Genomic DNA, 25,969 nt, shown 5'->3' with positions numbered 1-25,969 from the left:
GTACAAATTAATTACTATTGAACTGCCGCTAAGCCTCTCAGACAATCTTACTTCCCATTGTTTCACTGCATGTTACAATTAACTATCTATAGCAATCAGTTGGCATGGAATAGATCAGTATATTTAATGATTAAACCGGAACTTGATATTTCCGTGTCTGTCGCTGACGGATCGACAATTAGATCGCTAGCGTTGCATCCGACAGGTACCGAACAGGTACCTGTAGCTGCAATCAAGACATTGTTGGCATTGCGTCATGTCGTCAGAACAAAGGGAAGTCTAGTAATTAATCATATTGCGAGACTATTGATTGGTTGTCTATTAGAAATAGATTTATAATTTATTGGAAAATATAAGTACGTAAAGAGAGGTTTCATTTACGACAGAAAGAGATTTTAACTAACATTTGTTTGGAAACGGTAGCTCCGACTTAATTACCTTACTGAATATTTCTAACGCGTTTGTTTTTAGTAAGTAAAGGTATTTGGCGCTGCTTAATAACCTTGATGTAACTCGTCTAGGCTGGTTGTTCCTGTTAAAGTACAAGAATTTGGAGGCAATCCTTTGCTGTTCTAGAAAGTAAATTGTAAACGTGATTAACATTTGTAAGTAATCTGTAGAAGTAACCCAGCGACGGCACTTGCCATAACGACCGTGTCTCCATCAAGAAGGTCTCACTTTAGGAGTTAATGACAACGACACTACAGAATAACAACAAACCCTCGGCAGACACAAACGACATAACTGGTAACATCCATGCGGGGTGTACGATACACTGCTTCGATTTATAATTTGAAATGTTTTGATGCAGTTGTCCTAATGCTAGTACATTAAATGAACCAGTACTGGCCATGACAAAACAATAGACTTATCTATAAGTATCGAGGAAAATATTGGTGGACTGGACAAGCCCTGTTGGTGGTAATTGTGACAGAGTCGTAACTTCCTCGTGTCTGCCTTGTGTGCTGGAGCGAGCGTGATGTACCAACTGCTTATAATTTAGAGACAGCTGGTGGAAGGCATAGATTGGATGCAGTGCCAATACATCTGTCCATATTTAGCAAGCAACTGTTTATAAAACTTATTGATCATGAAGTAAGAATTTAAAAAAACTTGTTTTTGTAGAAGCAAGTAATAAAAATAACAACACATACTACACTAGACTACATAATAGCGTGGTATTATTTCGTTTACACCGTTCATTAGTTTCCAATTGTTCGAGTGAAGTGAACAAATGCCCGATGTTCCCATTATCTTAACGTTCGCTCTCCGCCTTTGTCTTGTGTCGACTACTGGTACGCGATGTTGTAGGCATCGTCATGCAAATCTCTCGGTCGTCGCGACTACCGCCCGAATTAAATTCCCGCCGAGTTACAAACTACTGCTTGTTGGAATAAATTAACTCTTCCATTAGTCACAATAGTCAGCCGGCACACAGCGGAGCGTGCCTCGTGGTGCAGCACTGCGCGTCTGACGGACGACACTTCTGTTAATGTTCGAGGTTTTGTCCTCTAAGAGTCACCGTCTGTTGACCAGCTTTTGTACAGTTTGTTTTAATGGATTACTTAGAAGTGAATCATTGGTTGTGAGCCTCACGCTGGCATAGCAGTACTGAGTGCTTATGATAACTCAAATATTTTGAAGATAAACAAATAGTGGAGTTTCCATTTCCATGAAACTGTGCGGTAATTTTATTAGAACAGTTCGACATCTGATCTAGTTGTTGATGATGACTGACCAGACTAGGTCAGCAGCAACCCTGGCAGTGCAGCGCCTGGCGACGACCCAGTAACACGGCGCGCAGCATAAAAGCACATTAGTGTGTGATACGTAAATATTAGTGTTGAGCGACTGAGCGACGGCTGCTTTTACCGCCGCCGCGTGTTTGTGTTACACGCACACACGCACACTTGCACAGCATGCATCTCACGCTTACGTGCCTTCTAGCACGTTCGTTGTGGAAACTTTCCTAATTTTTCAAATATTTCACAAAACTTTTAACTGTTATAATAGGTCCATCGATCTTGGAAATTACCTATAAGTTCTATGTCGATTCCAATGTTAACCTTATAAGTATAGGTGCTAATATTTTAGAGTACACATTCCATGAGTATTTCTTATTTATTCTCCTCCTATGTTGTTATCTTCAATTTTGTCTCTCTGTACTATCTTTCAATCAAGTTGAGAGCAGCTTTGGGTCAAATATTGAACGTTTCGCAGTAGAAATGTTGTGTTGGAGAAGTAGACATATTGTCACTTTCATATCAATTTACCGACGATCATCGAAACCGACCACGGGGAGCAAGGCATAAGTGTTAGGAATATTGAATTAGTTTGAGAAATATGATCGCAGTCGTGACCTCACGCTGAGTGGAGTGGCGAGGACTGGCCACTGGATAATATGTAGATGGAGGGGTAGAGCTCTCACTTGACATTCTGCATATAGTTACTGGACCATTATTGTAGTTGTTTGTTAATTGATTAAAAGTGTATATTACTTAGTTGCGTGTAGTGTACTGCGCCTGCGGTACAGGACGAGGCAGAGCCACCCACTCGCAAATCCCAATTAGCCGTGTGAGCGCAGCACCGTGTCCGCAGCATCCGTCGCCTGTTGCTAATGATGACGAGCTGCTCTCGCCGACGGTTGCTCAAACGGTTTTACTATCAAATGCTTCTGTAACTGTAATGTACTGAACTACCAGCCTACTTAATATCCTGTGTCCCCGAGATGGGCAGAGGGCGTCCATTGAAGTGAACTACCGGCCCATGGTTAAATTCTTCCATAAAAGGGTTATTCGTAAATTTTATAATGACTTTAAATGTTGCCTGCCACTTCCTTTATAGAAATTCGGCACGGCAAATACAATTGATAGTAGTTAGAAACATTTCAAGTATTAAACCAATGTGGGCCACATTACACATAAGATATTTCTTCCTACGGATGGATTGGACTTTAGACGAGATTTCACGGAAAACTCAACAACACCGCGCTATGGTTAGAAAAAGGTTATAAATGAAATATTCCGCCGCTAAATCGAGATAGATAAATCTTAAAATTGAACATCAATCTCCGTGGCGGAGTGTTTATGGCGCGCTAAAATAAAACAAAAGCTATCGGCCGTGCTGACACCATACATTCCGCGGCATGGCACTGATGTACGAGCGCTATATCTGCGCCATAACTCGGGTTAAGAAATGGACCGCCATGTAATGGGCCGGGCCGGGGCCCGCTCGGCCGCGCGGCCGCTCCACTGGCGCAGTGAGTGCGATCCTAAAGTTTATGAACACTGCGCTCCGCGGTGATCCTTATTGGCTCGGATTTATTCGCTCCTTATCGTTCGGCCCTCGAATATAAACCGAACGGTCACATCGCGCGGCGACCTCATCGCTGGCATATCGCCTTACACTCGCTGCTATACATTGATGGCGTTATTTAAACTGATCATTTATAAAGGTTTACATGAAACTGTAAGATATACCTACAATACATATGAAATTATTGTCAGGGAGAGCTTAAATTAATTTATGTGCTGTATGTACTTTAATGAAATGAAGAAAATTCTTCATAACTTCGGACGGTCGACTTTTGAAAAATATCAGAGGACTATAAGAATTGAAATCACGCTTACAGCAAACTTTTGTATTAGACCCATCAAGAACATTAATTTATGAGTTGTGTATCGCTGCCCGGCATTGTTTCGGCTCGTGGTTCTGCCTGCCATATACTATCGGTCGCTCAAACTTTACATCATTTTTTATATTTCCTTGTTCTTTAGTGACGGCCTGAACTTGCTTCACAACTTTTTAATTACAAGTGAAACAATAGGGCAAGCTGTGCGGGAGGCGAGGGTGAGGGGGGTAGGCTATACCCGGCGATGTATTGTTTGCCATGGCGAGGCGTCGCTCTGTGACCGTCACGCCAGCTTTTAATGGCTACAGAAGTATTATTTCAGTATTACCAATTTTCATTTGCAACACTGTAGTTACTGGAACATTACACTGTAGTCGATTGTCATCCACCTGCTCGTGGATGATATCTCTGGACTCACCTAAAATAAAATGAAGCAGCCGTGGATACCAAATTAAAACAAGCATCAGTTAGTAGGTACTAATTAATTAGTTCTCTACGAACAGTGGAAGGAGGATAGGGAGGCCTTTGCCCTGCAGTGGGAGGACCATGATTGATAATGATAATAGTAATTAGTACCTACTCATCCCAGCATACAATGTACAAACAACATCTATACTGCTACAACAGTGAATTTACTGCCATCCTCCTGTGTCGTCACCTGCACGGACAATGTCGGGAAATTAGGATTGTATGCTGCGCTCTAATCTGTAGACTGTCGGGTTTCACCGCCCGAGCTCCAAATATTACATTTTCCATTCACTCTCCTAGTTCACACTCGACAGTGAAACAATACAATTTGTTTTTAAGTCCTTTCAAGTAATGGACGTTTTTAATTAATCATTAATTTGTACGAACTTTGACATTCATTAATGGAAGTAGGTCCACAATTACGAGGTTGGAATACTTCAATAAAGTCCGCCTCACTGGGATTTTGCACGTTCCGTGATTCCAATTAATTGCATAAAGCAGCTTGCCTCGCACCGTGCACGCTGGGTGTGAGCGACCCGCACTGCACCGGATCATTATCTCACATTGATAACAGAATGTTCTTAGTTTAACGAACAAATGTTCAGCAAAGAATGTGTAAACTGGCAGCTCGTAGTAAGTGCAAGTAATTAGGCTAACAGGAGAGCGGATTAGCGCGCGCTGTTATCAGCCGTTATCAGTGGCAAACAGAGCAGTAACCGTTGCTGAGACAACACTGAACGCGCTGTTTATATGGAGACTTGTACAACTATTGTACGACTGGCATTACTTCCTGTGCCGGTGTAATTTATTTAACAATTTATATCATAATAGTGGCAGTGCAGTTAGCTTTCCTATTTAATGCCTGATATATTTCATTATACTGGTTCAACACCAAAACTGTATAAAAAATACGAGGGCGGGTCAATAAGTCCGTGACTTTTTGAATAAAATACAGGATTACGGATATTTTTTAATTTAATTTTTCAACATACTCTCCTTTGAAATCCACACACTTAGTCCAAAGATTCTCCTATTTTTTTATCCCTTAAAAAAATATGATTTCTCGAGGTCATCAAAATGAGCATTACTTTGTGAAATCATTTCATCATTGGACTCAAATCTCTTTCCTCCAAGTCACTTCTTTAAGTTTGGGAACAGGAAATAGTCACTAGGGGCTCAATCCAGAGAATAAGGTGGATGAGGCAGCAATTGGTAGCCCAATTCTTAAATTTTCGACATGGAAACTGCACAAGTGTGCACCCTTGCATTGTCCTGTGAAAAAGAACTTTCTTCTTGGTCAAATGCGGTCGTTTTTTTATCGTTATCGTTTTTTTTTCACATTAAATTGACCCAATAAGTTGGAAATATATTCACCATTTATTGTTTTACCCTTTTGAAGGTAGCCCACATGGATAATGCCGCGTGCATCCCAAAAAACGGTCGCCATGACTTTATTGGCTGACAAACCTACCTTGGCCTTCTTTGGGGCCAATTCACCCCGAGAAACCCACTGTTTTGGGTGGTGGTGTGTTGTAGTGGATCCATGTTTCGTCCACGGTTATGAAACGATGCAAAAACTCGTCCATATTACGGTTGAACAACGCCAAACACGCTTGCGAAGTTGTCACACGTTTGCGTTTGTGATCGATTGTGAGCAATCGCGGCACCCATCTTGCGGAATGCTTTCTCATAGCCAAGTGATCATTTAAAATTGTAACCACTGAGCCATATGAGATGCCTATGGCTTCCACAATCTCTCTCACTTTCAATCTCCGATCGGCCAACACCATATCGTGGATTTTTTCAATGATTTCGGGTGTAGAGACGTCAATTGGGCGTCCAGAACGTTCAGCATCTTCCGTGCTCCTTAGGCCACAACGAAATACTGTGAACCACTTTTTACCATTGAAATTGATGGTCCAGAGTCCCTATAATATTTATCAAGCTTAGCCTTGGTTTGCGTGATGGTTTTTTTCTCAAAAAATAATGCTTAATGAGCACACGAAAATCACTTCTTTCCATTTTCTTTAAATTACGCGGTAGTCTGCTCAATCAATGGCTCTCAAAGACAAACCTAAAGCCGCAGCTTCTTCAAATTTTGCCAGAAGTCAACTGATAGATGCCTGTTGACAGGAGCAGTGTTGCCCTTTTAATTAAATAACAAGAAATAAAAAAAGTCACGGACTTATTGACCCGCCCTGGTAACTGTTTTTATATTGATGAATGGTAATCCACTTCTTTTTTGTGTAAAACACGAGACAAGCAATAAGTAGATGAGCGGCGTGTATGAGCCGAGTGCGAGTATAACATGACTTTATGGCAGCCCTCGCTTATATGTCGGATATAGGAGAGATAGGAGAGATGGCCGACGACTCCATATTGATTTGCAATAAATCGCGCGCACAAATATGTGCTCAGTGTCTCCGAGACAGCGCGGTCGCCATCACTTACTTCACTTGGTCTATGTGTACTGTTAATCTGGTAGTCTCATAGTTCATAATATAACTCATGACATAATCGTGACAAGTGGGTGTTGAACTGTATGTTTTGTCCCTATACCTCAGCCTACTTCTAAGAGGATTAAAAGGCGTGATATGATAATATTATGCTTCGCTTGGACGAAGCCTGTCAGCCAGGCCGTGAACACTGCTTAACACAAATATCTCATCTAATTACACACACAAATATACAAAATTGTAATACCTAGCAGGAACCAGCAATCTATTCCTAAATGTTCCACAATACCTACACACACACACAAACACACACACATTAGGTCACACAACTGTTGAGTGCTTTCCCTCTCCCATTGTCGACCAATTTTCAATGATTCGGAACAATAGACTCGGTCGAACATGTACCACATTAGTCGGTGCTAATGTACTGGCATTACGTCAAAGTTTAATCAACATAATTGCTCGTTCCGTTAATTACGTAGCGCCGGATTACACGTAATGTTATGGTTATTCGCTCTTATGTTCAGGGATTTGCCCATTTACGTGGCGCACGGTCATTAGAGTTTAATTTAATTATATAATCCGAAACGGTATCGTAATGACAAATGGAAGCCTGCCTAAGTGCTATTGTATTAGGAACCTGTGTAGCCATTGTTGTAACCGCGTAGCGCTACGTTACTACGCCGCTACGCCGCTACGCGTGTGTTGACAACCCGCGTAGGCGTATGCTATTCCAATCAAATCGAAATTACATTGTGAAGTGGCACTTGTATGACGCGAAACCACAAAGCTAATTGTATCTCTTTATAAATAACTCAAATAGGGGTAAGGGTGTAGTTATACAGTTTTGTAAAAATGTCCCCCTGGCCTCAGTCGACTGAACGCTCGGGTTGTATTATAGGACTGTAGCTCACGGGGTACACTGTACAGCTAGGTGCGCACTTTTTGTACATTTGATTAATTATACCGCGGCGTGCTCAGCGTGCCCGCTGCGCGCTCCCATCAATCATCCCCGCAATATTCCGTTTGTGTGTGATCGCTCTCGGCTCACTGCTCGCCCTGAATACCTCGAGGGTCTCAGACCTGCATTAACTGCTTTCACGCGAAACCCTGCCCGCTTATGATGTCGATGTTTAGTAAGGAATATGTTACCTGATTTTACGTACTCATCAGCTCATAGTTATTATGAAAAACAATTTTAAGAGGATAATAAAGTACACGTTGTTACTAACCTAGCGTTTACCTGTTTAACCAAACATTTTCAGGAAAAGAATCAAAAATACAATATGACCGTACGTTTATTCGAGTTTAGAATTAAAGCTTTTATAAATGTAATATGAATTGAATTTAATAAAAATAAAATACACGCACAGACAAACGTACGCCGTTTTTAAAATGAGCATAAATAAGAATTTGAATTAATCATAAAACCGCGCACCCCGCAGCGCGGCGTGACAGAGCGCGGCTCGGTCGCGTCACGTCACGTCCCGGAGGCTGTATTGAAAGCTCCACAAAAGCGCCGTCCGTAGTTTCAGCTGAATTTCAAAATATCAGGACGAGCACAATGAATGACACTCGGCGACACAAGTGTTTGTACAGACGAAGAAGGACAGTCGCGAGCTGAAGTGGTTCCAATAAAAACTGTAGTAATGTAGAGGCAGCGCAGCGACACTCACGGACAGAGTAGCCACACTCGAGCTGAAGATGTCTGCTCCTCACAGTACTTTCATAAACTTGAGAAAAGGTAGCAAAGTCGTTGACATTTAAGAATAAAAACATTTGATTGAATACTTTTATAAATTACAAAAATATTTACAATTTGAATTTTGTGGAAAGTGGCACAGTATTTATGTTCATGTCATATACGAGCAATGAGCAACAACTTTTATGTTCCCTTGCACTCCACTTAAGTCATAAAATATTCTGTCTTTCAGCGCTCAGGTTATATCCTTAGTACATGTTACAGGTGATAAAACGGTCGGTCGATACTTGCAACTCAATGTTATTGCAACAGTGTAGTCCGTACGTGTCTCGTGTGCCAGCCATTAGTAAGTAACACGTTGTAGTAGCGGTTGCGAGCGCTAGTTACATGTTGCAGCCGACGTGTTACCTGTATTAATGGCAACAACAGTATCGATATCCACAGGGTAAGTTTACAAAGCGCGGGTTAAGTACTAGCTCGGTTGTTCCAACTGAACTCAATACATTGTTGTTTTAATCTCGCATTAAGGTCGTGGTCAGGTTTTCATTTGGAAAATTAGAAATAACAAAGTTAGACAAAGTAGAAGTACATATTCAAAAGTGATTAATTGCTTGATAAGTCCCAAATTCCAAGTTTTTGTTGAAAAGTTCGAAGCGCTTTGTACAATCTGGAAATCAGTTCTCGGATCGATCGAAATTATAATGAAAGGCAACCCATTACGAGTGCTCGCGAACTCATATCTTTGATGTGTTCTGAAACGCGTGTGTTTTGTTTGTGTGTGTTGTACGTAATGTAGTAGGCATACAAGTGATGCGTATGTGTGTGAGTGATGTCTGTCAGCGAGACTGTTTAGTCTGCAGCACTTGAAAGTGGAACAAATTTGGAATTACAGAGACATTTAACGTAGACCCGTGTGTTGCTTACCTACCTAAACATTGCCCCGCCTGCCTGTTGTATATACATGGTGTAGCAGCATTACCCTCGTGTACTGATTTACTCGTGAAGCTGTCGTCAAGTAAAGCACAGAGACAGCGAACCGTGGCGAGATCTGAAAGGCAGGAGTTTGGAGTTCGGTCGCGATATCAATATAATTAATTAATCGTTTGGGACTCGCCGTGCAGATGAACGCTTGTCAAACAGCGCCCGAGTGCGGCGTGTTCCGCTCCGACCTCCATTATTATAAGCGATTACGTTTTAATTAAGAACCTCCGCAAATACTTTTCCTTTGGCTAAGAAATCAAATCAAGTAATCCTTTATCAAGAGGTGGGAGGCGCATTTTCCTTATTTATTAAAGCATTTTTGTTCTTTGGTAAGCCTTCTCTATAATGAGCGCTGACAAGTGGGTATCGAGTAAAATTGTGCCAACGAGTACTAGATAGTGTTATTAGAGAAAGGTGTGGCTTGAAAGACGATGTAGTGACAAGGATTGAAAAGGGAATGTTACGATGTGTGAAACGGACGGACGTGTAGAAAGGATGGATGAAAGCAGATTTACAAAGAAATATATAAGGGGGATATGAATGGGGCCGTCGATAGAGAGCGCCCTAGACGGACATATAGAGACCAGATTGCCGATATATTAAAGAAGGGCCGAATTAAAAGTACCCTTTACCGACGAGCATGCATGAAAGACTGATGACTTTTGATGTAGCGAAAGTATGTGAGATTCGTGGCAATTGGCGTTCCATTATCTCTCCCCATGAGAGACAGGTGTGAGGTTATGTATGAATGTATGTATGTTTAGTCATCTGTTCGTGTACTAAGTGATTAGAAATATGTTTAAAGTCGTGTCCTGAGATTGTATGCTAGCGTTGACTCTCCCCGCCTGTCCTAGGTCAGGCTAGGCCCGCGGGTTGTGCCCTGCTGTGTGCTGATTATACAAACTAATGGACTGGATTATTGGGTGAAGCAACTTATTCCAAGTTAAATTCCTGAGAAAATTGAATTAATTCGATCTGCTCTAGAGATTTCAAGTGATTTATGTTTTAAATTAATTAGTTTGAATTAATTTGAATTTCTCAATGTCTTTTCTATTCATTGCCCTTGAGAATTTGTGACTGAAATAGAAGAGATGTAGACGCAATTCATTATTTAGCTATTAAGTTAGTTTATTTAATTAAAGAGTACAAATACTTGACGCGCCACCTGACACTTTTGATGAAAAACAGATGTTCGTCAATTCGTCACATCACAGTAAGTGTGTAGGGTGCAGTGTACCCGCTCCCCGCGCCCCGCGCCCCGCGGCCGGGCGGCGCGCGGTGTGACGGCAAGCAACTTTTAATTGGCTTAATACTATACACGCCTCGCGCCTCCCGCACGTCTCACTCATGTCCCTGTGCCACCTGATACAATACACTACAAAATAGAGACTGCTCTATGTGTCAGACATTGCGTTTCAGTCAAAATTGTACGTTGCAGAGGTTACAGAGGTAAACAAGTCTGTTATATATATTTTTTATGTTATTAGTTTATTGTTACAGATAATGGGGCAGACATGAGTTGTCTAGACTTGAACTCGATTAACTACAGCTCCGGCCTGTCCCCAGCGAGATAAGTCTGTTAACTCCCCGATATCTTATTACTAAAACAAACAGCCAGCTATCTTAATACTCTGTGAATCTGTGCGGGGAGGGAGGGGTGAGGATCCCAAAGAATTTTTAATTAAATAAGCCTCTTCACCCGCGGAAGCTTTAATCTCACGATTCCATTTTAATAAAGTCAAGATTGGCCACCGTGCGACTGTAATGTTTGCGATGCGGGCTCTATGCCGGAGCACCCGGAACGCACGGTACACACGTCGAGTGTATTATCGTAACAAGTGACTCGCTCGGAACATAGAGTCGCTTTTATTTTCCAACATTTAGCTCGAAAAAGACAAGAACTGGATTTGGGGGACAAATCAAATATTTCCCAATCTACATACATTTCTGCAACCGGTCTCTTCTAAGCCACATAATAATACTTATCTTTTCCTGACATGAATCGTGAAACTCGTGTAAGCTTTGTCAATTGCAGAGTTCCTGTATTTTCATACGAATTCATTACCTCGTAGTTAACTTGCAAATAATATGCTATCATATTATTTCAAATTACTGCGTATCTATGAATGTCCTGGAAGTTTGTTACACACCGATAACTCCATGGCTCACAACACACGGTACACAGTACACAACGCTAACGATACAGTAACTTACAACGATGTAGATTATAATGTGTTCTCGGAAACTCGCTGTAACAAACATTGGGGTTGCGACGATTGTAACATTTGTCCTAAAACGAAGTTCCCGGTGTCACTGGCTATATATACCATAGTTCGTGTTGTTCCATAGTGTCGAGGGCCAGGTGTCACTCGAGCGCCCTCTGTGCCCTACTCTAGGAATGTACAGTGTGGTACCAAAGTGTCCGCGGAGGTTAATGAACTGTCTCTAAAGGCTTATATCGGGTTTAATGAGATTTATCTTGTATTCACTTGTTTACTAATGACTTAGCTCGAGTTGACAAAGCAGCTTAGCGTAAACTATTGAGCTCACCAAAGTTTTTCGAAATAACAAGACGATATTTACACACCAGTAATGAAGAATATAACAAAAAATGTTTATTTATCGTTCCTTTTATACACGGTACGGACACGCGATTGGTATGACAATACAATAAGAAGACTGAACCACAACATAAGCTGGACTCCAGATACCATCAGTCATATTTGGTGTTATTGTATATTTGTCTCATTGATAATGTTCAATTATTTATAAGAGCCGCCCCGCCGACACAATAAGTTATTTTATTGTATCACAGCCAGGCCCGGCCTACACAGTCGCAGGATTCATTGAAATATCTTTTTCCAAGTAAAGCAAGGAACCGTAAAATTGTTGGCTAATCAAATGAATATTTTCATATACATGTTTTTCTCAAAGGCAACTTATTTGTCGACGAATGGAAACCTTAACGGCATTTATTATATTAGAATGGATAGGGTATGTATGTGTGTGTATACTATGATTGTCTGCTCGATATTAGACAACGCGTGGGCTGCGTGTTATTAGTAAGGTTTAAGCACCAAGGTATCTACTCCTTACTGCACAATTGAAAACTACTTGCTTCTAAATTCTACATACTAACTTCTTAAAAACAAATTTTAGATTTAATTCTGGCAAGTGGCACAGTTATATAAAATTCACGATCTAGTCCGATACAGGGTTCCGACCGACTTTGCACTGCTAACAAACCGAAGTTAAAAATTATAAACTGAAACAGTCGTCACAATTTCATGAGAAGTACGGTTAGGTCTAGCGAGCCGAACGTGAGAGAACAAATCTTGAATAAACAAAGGAGGGCGGGCGCCGCGGGCGGTGCGGGCGGTGCGTACTAGTACCGTGACATTTACTGTAATTATGAATGAACATCCAGCGAGGCAGGCCGCAGGGGATCCAGGCCAGAATGAAAGCGGCGCTCCAGGCCATGTTCGCGAAAACAGGGACTAAAACGTGCTACAAATACTACACAGTCAAGGTCACGAGCGGTCGCCACGAGATCTCGCACTACACAGGCTTGTTGCAGAATACCCACTCCTCGCGTACAACGGGCGGAATGTTTATTAGAATGTGTGAACTCGTTCTTATTAATGTCATTTAGGCAGGGTCCTGCTCTGCTCCTATCGTTAAGTAAATAAGCCGTGTACCTGTATCGTGTATTTATTTAGTTGATACATGTATGTAATGCCCGTGGCGCTTCCATGTAGTTGACCTTTTACAATTTACTTGAAAAAGCACTTCATGAGAAGCGGAGTAATTTAATGTAGGGAAACATTTTTACTAGCTCCGCATTACGAGTACTTCTGCCCAGGTTAGAGTTCATTGAATATTGTATAAAGTTATGATTACGCAATCGTGCCTCTCGGCCTACTAACATTTTGGACACGTGTTCGTTTTACGATTTTCAGCGAACTAAGCTATTATGAAAATGTCGAGGTTACATTATGCCGAGATTGAAATGTCAGAGTCCTACGACCCTCCATTCATGATTGTGTCTTATAGGGCAAAAGTCAAAAGTGATCGTGGGTTTACGTACAAGAGTATTTCAGTCTGCGGGGTGCGTCTCTGTCTAGTGGAACACACCCTTCTGCAGGCTGCGGGGGAGGCACCCCGGGACACACCTCGCGGGCTGTTGGACTGTTGGTACGCGAACGTTTGTATGATGCTGTGATGCAACTCGATACTACTTACGAGTAGTTGCAAACAATACTTTTAGTTACTCCTGCAACTTGTTTTGAGTTTACTTTCAATTCATAAAAAATCTGATGCATGGAATGAAACGAAAATCAGGTTTATGTAAACAAAATATTTATATTATTAGAACAAATATTACGTTCTTCTTAGTAGGCGTATACTGCGCAGTGGGTAACATAACCGAAGTATGATAATATTGATAAATTATTTAATGTATTCCAGCCCCGCCTCCCTGAATACTCATCATTAAATACTTGTTGAAGTTGAAAACTGAGATTATCAGTGAGTCGTGGAACAGTTTACCTACTCGACTCGTAAAACAATAAAGAACTTACTTTTAGCGAAGTTCTTGTGTTGCTTGGTGTGGGCGGCGAAGATAAGCCGGCGAGCACTCCCATTCATAACAAAAGGCATAAAGTTAATATTTTTAAAACAAGCATCCATTCACTCTTGGAATTGAAATGAATAAACGAACAAATGTACTTACGTTGAAATTAATTTATACGCCGACCGAAGTTTGTAACTTTGTTAAGGACGAAGGTATTTTAATGGAATGTTCTTGTAAAAGGCTTCACTTGTGTTAAGTTGAGGTTTTTCGGTTTGCAAATTCTTAGTGATAGCCCGGAGTCCGCAATATTGCGACTGGTAAGTATTGGATGGTAGGCTCGCGTTCTGTTCTAATAGAGACTAATGAAGTAATCGTTCTTTCGTTCGGCAAATATCTGACTTAATATATATAACTGATGTTGAAAGATTTAATCTAAAGGTGTCAGTATTCTAACCTAACATTTAAAGTATAGTCTTTACAGCACGTATTGTGAGGAATTACCTGGCTTGACGTCTGCCGTTAGCTCGTATCCCATCCCGTAACCTTATTGAACATCACACACACATCGTCACGTCAAATCCGAAAAACCCCCAGTAGTACTTTGCCCGACCCGGGAATCGAACCCCTTGTCCGGCAGTCGCACCACTCGACCAACGAGACAGTCTTGTTGAACATAGTTTACAGAAACGTTATCCATGGCTCGCCGCCGGTTGCAATTCGAACTATCGTTTTGTTTTATGAGCCAACCAATGTACGGCGTGGTGCAGGGTGTGAACTGCCACATCAACGTCTTGATGGCAGTCAGAACCAAGCGCACAGTAAACTGAAGCACTGGCTAGGGTTTACAGCTCACTCTTATTGTTTGAGTATAGTGCCTGTAACATTTGTACCATGAACTCTAACCGTACGAGAAATTTTTTTTTTGTAAGTTGTTACACACTATAGTAACGTAGTAAATGATGGTAATCACGCGAAGCAGTTGTCACCTACGAAACTTTAGAGTCGCGCACATAATGTCAAACTGTCCTCGTTGCAACAAAGTTGTGCGATTAAACGACAGACGGTAGCCGCAAACGACCGTCCGCGAATATGGCATCATATAAAATCCTTCAGGAAATGATCCAAATAGACAGTGGCTGCTAGCGAGTGACGTCGGGGGGCGACACACTCGTTGTATGTCACACACTAGCCATTGTTGGCGCTGTGCCATACAAACACTAAATCCGCGTTATTTAGTGAGGATTTACGTTCAATTATTATAGTAAAATTAATGGCGCGCACACAACACAGGGCCGTGGAGGCTATTGTCTCGAGATCAAAGTCCCATTCACACGGTAAATCATTGTTAATTTGGAGCGCTCGCGTTACCGGCGGGCGGCGCGGGCGGCGCGGGCGACACGGGCGACGCGGGCGACTGATCGAGTTATGTGCTCCATCCGCACTAAGCACCAAGGCGTTATATTAGCATTGGAATTGTGCGGGAAATTAATATAATAACTAACTAAGTGTGTACTAAAGATACCCATTCCGTTTTACGGGAAGGGTTCACTCACAACACTGTGTACTTAAGTTATCATAACTATTACACAAAATAGGTAGTGAAATACGACTCACGGGGTTACAACAGCCCTGTAGTCGATACTAACTTATAATTAGTTATACTATACATGTACAGGTCGCATACAGTGCACAGAGCATCAACTAGGTAATTGTGTGCTTCCACTTAGTTTCGGGACACGAAGCAAGTTCTCCAGATAGTTTCTATACAAAGTTCATTAGCTAACAGCCGAGCAGTGGTAATTGGTGTCGAACGGGCATCGAAGCAGTGTACCGTATACAACAGCCATCTGTGGAAACTTGTGTCTGCAACGAGCTACAGTTGTACAGTGTAGTGACTAGTAGTTAATATAGCGGGTGTCAGTGTGTCACGACACTAGTGTATCATATAATAAGGTGGGTGTCACACCGGGGCTGCGCCGTGATATATTGGGACGCGTCGCACGGTTACTGTGATTGACGTCACATTAAGTCTTCTGCCGGAATATCGTGTCCCCGCCTGAGTGGAGAATGAACCCGGCGGAGATACGTTTCACCTGACATGGGAACAGTTTCTTTGATTACATTTATCTTTTCAAAGTATATGTGTGTGTGTGTGTGTGTGTATTCTGCTTTTATAGAAAACGTGTAGTCTTTATTTACTTTTATATTTTGTTTTTTTTTTTTTTAAATAAGAAGTGTAAACGTGTGCCTACCTGAACAAACCATATACACTCAGCGTTATGAAGGGAAGTCAGATGACACCACAAGCACATTGTTTAATGATATTCGTAGAAAATATTCTGTTGGTAACAGGAATGTGTGATATGAACCAAACTTTAATTGAGTTATCAAGTGGGCGAGGTGGCGAGGTAGCGAGGTGACGGGCTGAACCAAAACAAACGTAAAAATGTTAATTTCGCTTTTACAGCTCCGCGAATAAATATGAAAGTGATAGGAAGCACGTTTATGTGGTATTCAATACGAGCGGGACGTTTATGTCAGCGATACGGCAGACGGGTTCTGCAAATTGCTACTTTATTGATTGAAATAAAATTTGCATTTTGTGTGAATTTACTGATAAACGAATTCAGCCGGGAACACGTTTGTGAAGGTTGCTGACATACCTCGCGGTTTATGTGGAGACAGACTGTCTCACATTCAAGTACGTACTGATATTTTTTCTTCATCACAAAAGAGCACATTTGTAGCAAATATAAAATGTAGTATGTAAGGTTTTAGAGAATAAAATTTAGCGTGAAGCAGTAAGTTCATCTTCCTCCCGAGTCAAATGTCACGCGCTCGTAACTTTGAAATAGGTTAACACTCCATGGTCCGGTGTCCAGCTAGCTGCGCCGGTTTACGATCACTCCGACATACTGCTAATACTAAGTGTCGTATGAGTTACTGATATTTATGACTTCATTATACGTGGCCGCGTATCTCTGGGATCAGTATATGACACTCACTATGCAATTACTAATCAACAGCCTACAAGTGACAAATATTACCTACAGTACTAATCTATGTTATTTTAAAAGTAAACATATTGAACAGTTTAAAAATACTAGTTTCTACAGTAGACAATTGGTGGCAAATGTAACTACTGGACAAGGAGCCCCGGGTTCGATATCCGCTTGGGGCAAAGTATTACTGGGCTTTTTTCGGTTTTTCGAACTTTCTCAGTAGTAGCACGGAGTTGTAAGTCAAGTCTATTACGTGGGACTTTTAACGAAAATGGGTCTACATTATACAGTGGCATTACGTGCCGCAATGTGCACCTCTGCCTATCCTATTGGGGATAAAAGGTGTGATGATAAAAAAAACTGAATACGTGAGCAAATTCAGTGGTGTGTTTGTTGGTACTTACTTAAACATAAAGGAATTTTTACGAACCACACACATACGCTTACGTGTAACTATCTATTACACACACATACACAGCAGGTACCTACTACCTAGTTGATGTGCTTTTTACGGCACCTTCCCGAGATGTGTGTAACAACTCCACTAGGAGAGAGAGTTATCTTTCACCAAGCAAGTACTAAAACCTGGCGACGGTTATGACTCCCATTTTATTTTTTCCATGTAAAATTTTACGACGCAATGTTCATTCATAAAGTCTCATTATATTCCGCTGGAAATTATTTTATTCAACTAAAAGCTGCAGCTTTTTCCAACCGTAAATTATGTGCCAAGTATTTTCTTTCTGTATCAACAATATAATAATATAAAACATGTTTCGGATACAGTTACTCGTATTTGTGTACAATAGTGTGTGGCTGCGGCAGTCGCCGACCATTCGGACCGAACCCAAACATCGTCTGAGTCGATCGATGATAAACGAGTCTGGTTTCATCAAAACAAGCTTCGATTAGGCAAAAACTTCCCCTAGCTCGCAGTTCTAAACCTAGTGGAATTAATTATACCCAATTTGTTACCGGCGCCGCGAGAATCGGGTTCAGATAATTAAAAGTTTTCAAACTATTTGCTGGCGGAGTCCCCGGCTGGTCGGAGGACGCACTTGTACTGGGACGTGTTACTGCGTACTCACTACTTGTGTGTGTGTAGGGAGGGGTGTCAAAAATGTGAGCTAGAACTCTAATTGAGTTCTATATAGATAACTTTTATAGGGTGACTATGTGAATGATAATGATAACAAGCAAATATCCGAAGCTCGGAAAGGTCGTTACTCACAAAGGGGTGAAACCTAAGGATTGTTAGGTTCTGCCTGATAGTGATTATAGGAGCACTAGTTAGGTCCCGACTCACATTACCTGCGGCCGCGGTCGGGGCGGCTGGTATTTAGTGGAGGCAATAATTTACCGCTCCCCGGTCACATGTACGCACTAATTACGATTATAATTAGAGATGGCCGGTTTACACATTGTGCCACATTGGCGTAAACTATATGAGATGGTAATTTGTTGAAGGAGGTATAACAGCATCAAGCGCTTGTACCGCAGTCAATTACTAGGTAAACAACAATCAAATACGAGCAATATTTTTACTGAAGCTTTAGAATACAACCTTCATAATTAGTAAAGGAAACCCCTTCACTGGAACAATAGAAAGAAAGCCAAGTATTGAAAAAGCATTCGATCGGAGCGAAATGTGAAATAATTTGGCACACAATCGAAAGTATTGGTTCGTGGAAACTCGATGTGATCGTTGGGTCTCGAGTGTATTGCGTAAGTTGGGCTCAAGTGGGGGGTGGCCATGGGGGAAACTAAATATTATTAGCGAAGGTACAACTAAATAAAAATGAATTAGAGATCGTAATGACTACTTATACTTTTCTTAAAGGGTTGAGTAAATAGAAGTCTAGCTGATTATAATTTCAATGTCTCTCGATAGTATGAACCTACAGTACAACGGTTTTGTTCATTGATAAGTTAATGTGTCGGCTAATTGACATTGAACACAAGTACCTCGGTACAGCTGAGTGAGAACGAGGTTTGATGTAAGTAACGTTGTTTGTTACAGAGCAGCTTGTGTCGAGTGGGCGGGACCAGCGTGACCATCGTGACTAGCGTGTCTTGCGGGACCAGCGGTACTACTTGTTGCGGAGCTGTGAATCACAAGTAAGTACCCACATTAGGTACTTTTCTAATAAGCTGTTAAAATGTCTAAAAAAATTCAAAAAATCACCACACTTTTAGTACTAACGAATACTTACTTTATTAACTTTGTTGGAGCCTCTTAATCTGTTAGCGGGTAATATTAAGTCGTTCCTAAGTCCGCATTAAGATCTCCGCCTTTCCAAACACACTGAACATTTACCAGTCGACCGCACACAAACTTTTTATCTGTAAAGTTTGTGTGTCGTCCGCTAGGGCCTGCACGTGTGATGGGATGTAAAGACGGGCAGCGCCAGACGTCACCACTAGTCAGGCATATAACGTGTAACTACAGTTTGACCTACTTCGTCACACAATAAATCATTCAGTTTCGTTACCACTCCATTCATACAGTCCTCGTTTTTATGCTTCATATAAAAGGGCAGCGAATATGTCACAACGTCGGATTTATGTACTCACGCGAGAACTGGACTATGTTATCATCACAGTGAAAATAAAACAAATGGATTTAAGTTAAACTACGCACTATACAACAGTTTAAGAATGAATCTAATATAAATTTTAATTACTGTAATATTTCAAAGATTTATTGTTCCCACCCTAAATTATTGTTTTTGCGATTTATTACAGATACCTGTATTTACTGTGAGAGAGAAAGTCCATCAAAACTTGAGGGCTCATTGTGAGTCGGCGGGAAGTTTGTTGATACCGTGTGAGCGTGTGAACCTCGCGCCTACATATAATTATTGGATATACATTGCCGGTTTTAGAGCGCGAAATCGGCGCGTTCTCATACATAACCTGCAATGTTCACGTATGTGTTAAAGCTACCGCCTTTTACAGCGCCTCCTGTTACGCAGGACGGTGTCCTAATTACTCCTGATTTTGAGTCGTAAAGCGCAAGATTTATAGTTGAATGTTAATTAATTACGTCGCTGTGTTACACGACACACGTACTCCAGCGAGGAGGTAGTACCGACGTACATGTGTTATGTATTTTTCCTTTTATGGCTTTAATGTGAGCATTCGCAGCACATCGAAGTACTTTTACGACATTTTAACTTTCATACAGGCGGTAATAAAAAAGTAAATGAAAAAGTTAGATTGGCCCGTCCACTCTCCAAGAGTTGGTTCCAAGCGAGTTATTATAAAATTGGTAAAGAATGTGAAACTCGATCAGAATTGCTTAAATAAAATGAATTATGTAAGAAGTCAGAATAATTATGGAAAATGTCCGACCCAGTAGTAAGTAGAGCCCAGGTGCTTGCAGCTCGGCTTAAAAGCCGGAACTTCCGAGCGGCGGCATTTTGCCGAGTTACGAGTGCCTCGAGCGGAGCAGTAAGAAAATATTTGCGTTCGATGTTTTATTGTCAATGAAGAAGTTGTTCAGGAATATATTCGGAGGGTTTAACTCGGAGCCGTCTAGGTCCGACACAAATACTGGAGTGTGGGTTATTCCGGTCACTGGTTTCAACAACGTCAGGGTTCGGATACTCTTTTCTTACATGAGGCCGCGTAACTATAGCATTAAGAAATAAAAAAATAACTAATTTCTACAAGGGTAATATATAGACGATTTCTTTAGTATTGTACTAGAGTAATTATATTATATTAAAATAGTTTTTATACATTAACGTAAATTGTGGCTCCTGGCGAGATTAAATCTCACTGCAAGCAATATAAATTCTATTTATTCTATTGCTACTATTATATTCCTCATGAGTCGAGGACGGAGTTGTCTTTCTGCGCACCCCTACCGGTGCTCGTTGCTGTACCTGTTAGCGCGAGCTAATGAATGCTAATCCTCGCTCCGTTTTAATTAGCAGCGGCCACGGGTTAGCTGGCGTGATGCGAGGGCCGAGCGCCGAGCGCCCGCGCCAACAGTTTGGTTAGCGAATTACTCAGCACACAGCTTAAGCCCGGTCGCGGTGAACTATCGCTTACCGTGGGTTAGTGGCAGCTTTGTGAGATAATGTTATGTAGATGGACACGGGACTGAAGGACCATGTGCCGCGCTATGTACTTGTATACATATGGAACTGAATATGCGTTTAGTGACCAAAAGATAAAAAATCATATTTATAGTCTGACACACAGGTTGTCTAGCCTAGATGAAGTTAACGAGGTAGTCTGGTACAGTACAGCCACCGGGCCACAGATAACGTGGCCATGTTAATAAAGCTCCATAAAACATAATCTCAGTTTCATTACGGATGGTCCACGGCTCATATCTCGGGCCATAAACGGCGATGTAAAGCGATGTCCGATATTAGCATCACGTAAACAGAATCTAAAAATGCTATCTAGGACGCGAGCTCTCCTTTGTCATGTTATCTCGTAAAAGATATGACGATAAAGCCGCCGACGCACGCCGCCCCTCGCAGGAACTCGCCGAGCGTGCGCCGCGCGCCGCGTCGGGCGCGTATTATCGGAAAAGATATTAACGCGGAATGTGTGCTCCAGCCTTTATGAGCTCCGCTGAACCGATCTAAGATGTCAAATCGCTGTTTTATGAACATACGACCATGAGGAAGTAGATGGCTTAAATTGATTTCTTAAAATATATTTTAGGTTGCGTAGTTTGATATCTAGCTGAGGATATTTGGCGTTAGAACATAAAACACTAAACGTTGAATGATTTAATTTATGATCTTTATTAATAATTGTCTTCTCTCATACACGTAAGTAGTAGGTACACTCAGACAGTGCGGAGTGGCCCCTTGAGGAGATTACATTTACCAACAGCGGGCCAAAGCTAAATAACTCCAAACACGAGGGAATATAATTAGGCTGATACCCGACAGAACTGTTTACTCGCTCGGCGTCACGGCACGAAACATTTGTTTAAGTAAGCTCTTAGCGTAACGCACTTATACATTTAAGGTAACAAACTGAAAACTTGTCTGTCCTTGTCTGTTATACCGATTACGTAAGTAAATGAGACACAAAACTCCAAATCGCGTTAAAGACGTTGATCGTAAAATGTTGCATAACTGCAAAATGTAACTTTAACGCCGATCATTTAATTAGTACTTTAATAAAACTTATATGCTTCGCCATTCGGTTATTGTTGGTCGTTCACATAAAATATTGCATACTCTGAGTTTTCCCTGACATGATAAGAATATAGAAAAGTTCACAGATAATATGTAGCCAGTTGTAAATAATGGCGCCGGGAGAGCGTTGCGAATATCTGGTTAATTAGTACTCAAGCGAAGCAGCAGTAAATTATCTCAACACCTCTCATACAATGTTGTGAGCGAGCAGTACAAGGAGGTGGGAGTACATTACAGCGGAGAGCATTATTGTAATGGAGCCATTGTAGTGTGCTATTTAACAGCTGCTGCTCGGCGCCGCTCGCTGTGGACGCGCCACCTTATTAGCATGAGCTGCTTATGCACGGGCCGGACTTTAGTATTGTGATGTCGGTCACACTCAGAGTGCACCCTGAATGGCTATGAAAAGTGCACATTAAGCAGTAATGTGAGTGTCGCGGGCGAGTGGTGACCAGCCAACACCCCTAATGGCCGGAATAAGGCTAATTCCCACGAACACATTATGCAATTGCCCTGTTTTTAAACTTGTGCTTGATACACGAATAAAGTAACAAATTGGCTATTTTATGTGACACTCGGATCCAAGCACCGTTTTGGATGCTGTCCAAAGTCCGCTACTACAATACAATTGTAGAGATTTATCTTTGCCTTCCCTGTAGTGCATGGGACGGGAGGTTACAATCACCTAATTTAAGCATCGATTTAAAAAAAGGTATTACGTCACGCATGTTTCATAACTTAAGTATGTCTCACATGTACATAACAGAGCGGTACATTTACCTGCTCGTTGACTGCCGTGACTGCAAGGTTCCCTGCCCTCTTATCTCTGGCAGAACATCGTATTTTCGAAAGTGCAATTTGCATATTCCGTATTCCGTCTGTTTATCGCAGTATAAATATATCTGGCGACGTTTACGACTCTGCCGAGGTCCTGTCGTGCAGCGGTCGTGATGGATGGCTGCGAGGGTCGGAAGGTCACTGCTCACTGTTTGTTCCTCTTTATTGATGTTTGTTTAGTTTTGAGGTTAAACCTCCGCCTCTGTTTGACGAATAATAATAACACTTGTTCTTGTTTGATCGTGGACCGACTCGGTGCAGGGCAACTTATGACGCGGATATTTCACCGGCTAGCGTCGGTCACAAAGAGCGGAAAGTTTCGGAAACACTGAATAACTTGAAGTCCTTGAACTGACTACAATACCAGAATCAGTAGACAGTGTCACATTACAGTCAGCGACACCAAGTTAATGTCGGATTAAAGTTTAAATCAATATATTGAAGTTAGTTAGAAATTTGTTTTAATTAAAAACAATTTGTTCGTACCTAATAGACAAGGAAATTCGATCGCCAATGAATTATTAATTAAGCGACATCAGAAAGTCTTGGATTCCGTTGATAATTCGGCGCGGGTCGGGATGAAGTCGGCACGGACCGGCAATTATGTTTTAGTTAATTATTCCATTATATCGGAGCCCCGGACGCGGCGTGATTGACAGGCCGCCGCCGCTGTCTTCATATTGCGATGGAATATAATCAATCATCGGATACGTTACGTAGATACGTTTTAATTGAATCATGTCACACAAATATATGGATATAACATCTATTTAACCGATATAAGGGGAGGCCTACAATGTTCAGCAGTGGACGTCTTGTGACTGATATGATCAACCGATACTTCAAACCGTCAAGAAAACAGCATAATCTTTTTTAAAACACTTGTGATTATAGTATTGTAGGTATGTATAGGCACTGATAGCTCTTATAATCAGGTGATCAGGCAAACCGTTACCCCCTCCACAAAATAGAAATCCTATAAGCCCCATATTAATGTCCGACACAAGATTTAATAAAACACTACCACTAAACAGCTCTCCATCAGTCAGCTTGTCAAGTTATCGGGCGAATCAATTAAAACTCTGTTTCGGAGATTGTCGTCCCATTTATTTGTCAAACGTCACATCCAATAAACATCGTCTTGTTCTTGTCTTTATTTTCTCGAACAAATATTTATCCCAGTAATACTTCGGATTGGATAGCCAAGCTAGCGAAATGTTGATTTTCTTGTGTACTTGTTTCAAATGAATCAAAAATGTTTTTAGGTCATAGTTAAAGCATCAATAATATTTAAAGCTGCTGTAGCCTCCATTTATCTATGTGTTAGTGCAGTTCATAACAGTGTTGGAGTAGACGCGAGACAGTTTGTTTCTCAACTTATGTATTTGTATATTTAATCTCCAGCAGACGGCGGCGGCTGCCTGCTTACCGACTTTATAAGTCACGGCTTATCCTTGTCACCGCTTGTACGATATAAGTATATTTCAGTCACATTAGTATTGTACTCTATTGTATTTTTATACATATAAACATACCTAATTAGTTAAACAACATTGTCAGCCTTACCACTTTAAGGAAAAACAAAGAAAATACAGTACGATATTTTCTCTGTAATCATTTTTTCATCGCGGAGGCAGCGGACGTAGTTCGAAGCATATAAGATTACATTATGATAGTAGATACCTGGACGACGATATATTTCCTTAAGATAAACTATATATAAGTAATTTACGGAATCTGGCAACACATTAGCTGGCGACACAAATAGCCGGAGGGCAGACACGCGCAATCAAGCCTGCCACGTGTACTGCCGGGATCAATCAAAATAGTTCGCTTTAGTCACAGACCACTTGTGCCGGATTATGTATTATGTTTACACGAATAGACTATCGATTCCACTTACTTCGAGTATCATTAGTTTGACTTTGCTGAATATTCCCAGAGGCAGGCAGTTTTTGTTAAAAACATTAAGAGGGTTAAGTGTTTCGTATTCATAAAAGATACTTATTATAGTAGTCCACATGTCGACATCAATAGAAATACAAAATACTTGAGATTTATTTATTTTTGCTGAGCCTAACGCAAAATACAAAGAGTGATGAGTTTGTCTGACCGCTACGTTTGTCTGTCAGTCTGTTAGTCTTGCTCTACACAGTTTAACTACGACGTTATAACACCTCCCCTACACGTATGGAGTGTGCAGTATACTAGTGTGTACCTAGTTGTGTAGTGCGTGGGCCGCACTAGTCCACGGTGATAATCTCGCGCCCGGCTCGCGGGACACGAACTGTGTGTCACGGGGATCCATACACACACTACTAACCATTAACCACTACATACTTTAAAACACTACAATTGTCACCGAAATAGATTCGTTAACGACTTCATAGAACTAAATAAATTACACCGTAAGGTTTTTTTGATAGACTCTGGGCTAGTATGCTATCATATTAAATACTTCAAAACCCTCAAAGCGGTTTTCCCAACGTCCTAATTTTATCCAGTAGGTACTTACTAAATAGTAATAGCAAATATTTATCGCAAATTAGGCCAAATACTTAAGTTCCAATTTTGCCAAAGTAAATAACATTTTAGGTAACGTAAATATGTACCTAATAGTGTATCTTCAAAGTGAGGGAACATAATTATAGTTATGTACTGTACAGACAGAGACGGTGCGTGCTGATACAGAGGAAGATATTGTCAACATTGGGTTTGAAGACGAGCATTAATATAGCTGACACCTACTAAGGGTACATTGCAAATATATTTGTAAGATATTACATCGCTTGGGAATAAGCTCAGGAGTGCGCATACACATTAGGCATAACATAAATAATATACTACTGAATATTGACAAATAAAACAAATTCTATACTTTTGTACAAGTATAGACAGACAGTACTAAAGGCCACGCGACACGCATTGTGTGAGGCGAGCGACACGCGCGACACGATCGCACGACACTCGGCGCGACAATAAACAACACAATCTGGCGTAGTGTGCGACCCGCGACGCGCGAGCGGTGCTGGCTGTATTAGTGGCAATATGGCAGTGTGTGGCCGCTGCGCTCTGACCGGCCGCTGTTATCTGCAGCGGCCAGCCCTAGCCGGCCGGCCGCCGGCCAGGGCTGCCCCGCATCACTCAC

General features: G+C 41.4%; 1 protein-coding gene across 2 annotated transcripts in view; it reads left to right on the top strand.

Moving 5' to 3' along the window:
• Positions 1-25,969, top strand: part of LOC118266942 (somatostatin receptor type 2) — an 80,895-nt gene that overhangs the window by 22,925 nt on the left and 32,001 nt on the right. For both annotated transcript variants that reach the window (XM_035580600.2, XM_050703154.1), the window contains exon 3: positions 18,834-18,931. The gene's annotated coding sequence lies outside the window, so the exon portion shown is untranslated. The remainder of the gene's footprint in view (positions 1-18,833; positions 18,932-25,969) is intronic.

This window comes from Spodoptera frugiperda, chromosome 23 (assembly GCF_023101765.2).
Source record: "Spodoptera frugiperda isolate SF20-4 chromosome 23, AGI-APGP_CSIRO_Sfru_2.0, whole genome shotgun sequence".
Taxonomy (NCBI): domain Eukaryota; kingdom Metazoa; phylum Arthropoda; class Insecta; order Lepidoptera; family Noctuidae; genus Spodoptera; species Spodoptera frugiperda.
The sequence above is the reverse complement of the archived record's forward strand: the minus strand, read 5'-3'. Positions and strand labels throughout refer to the sequence as shown.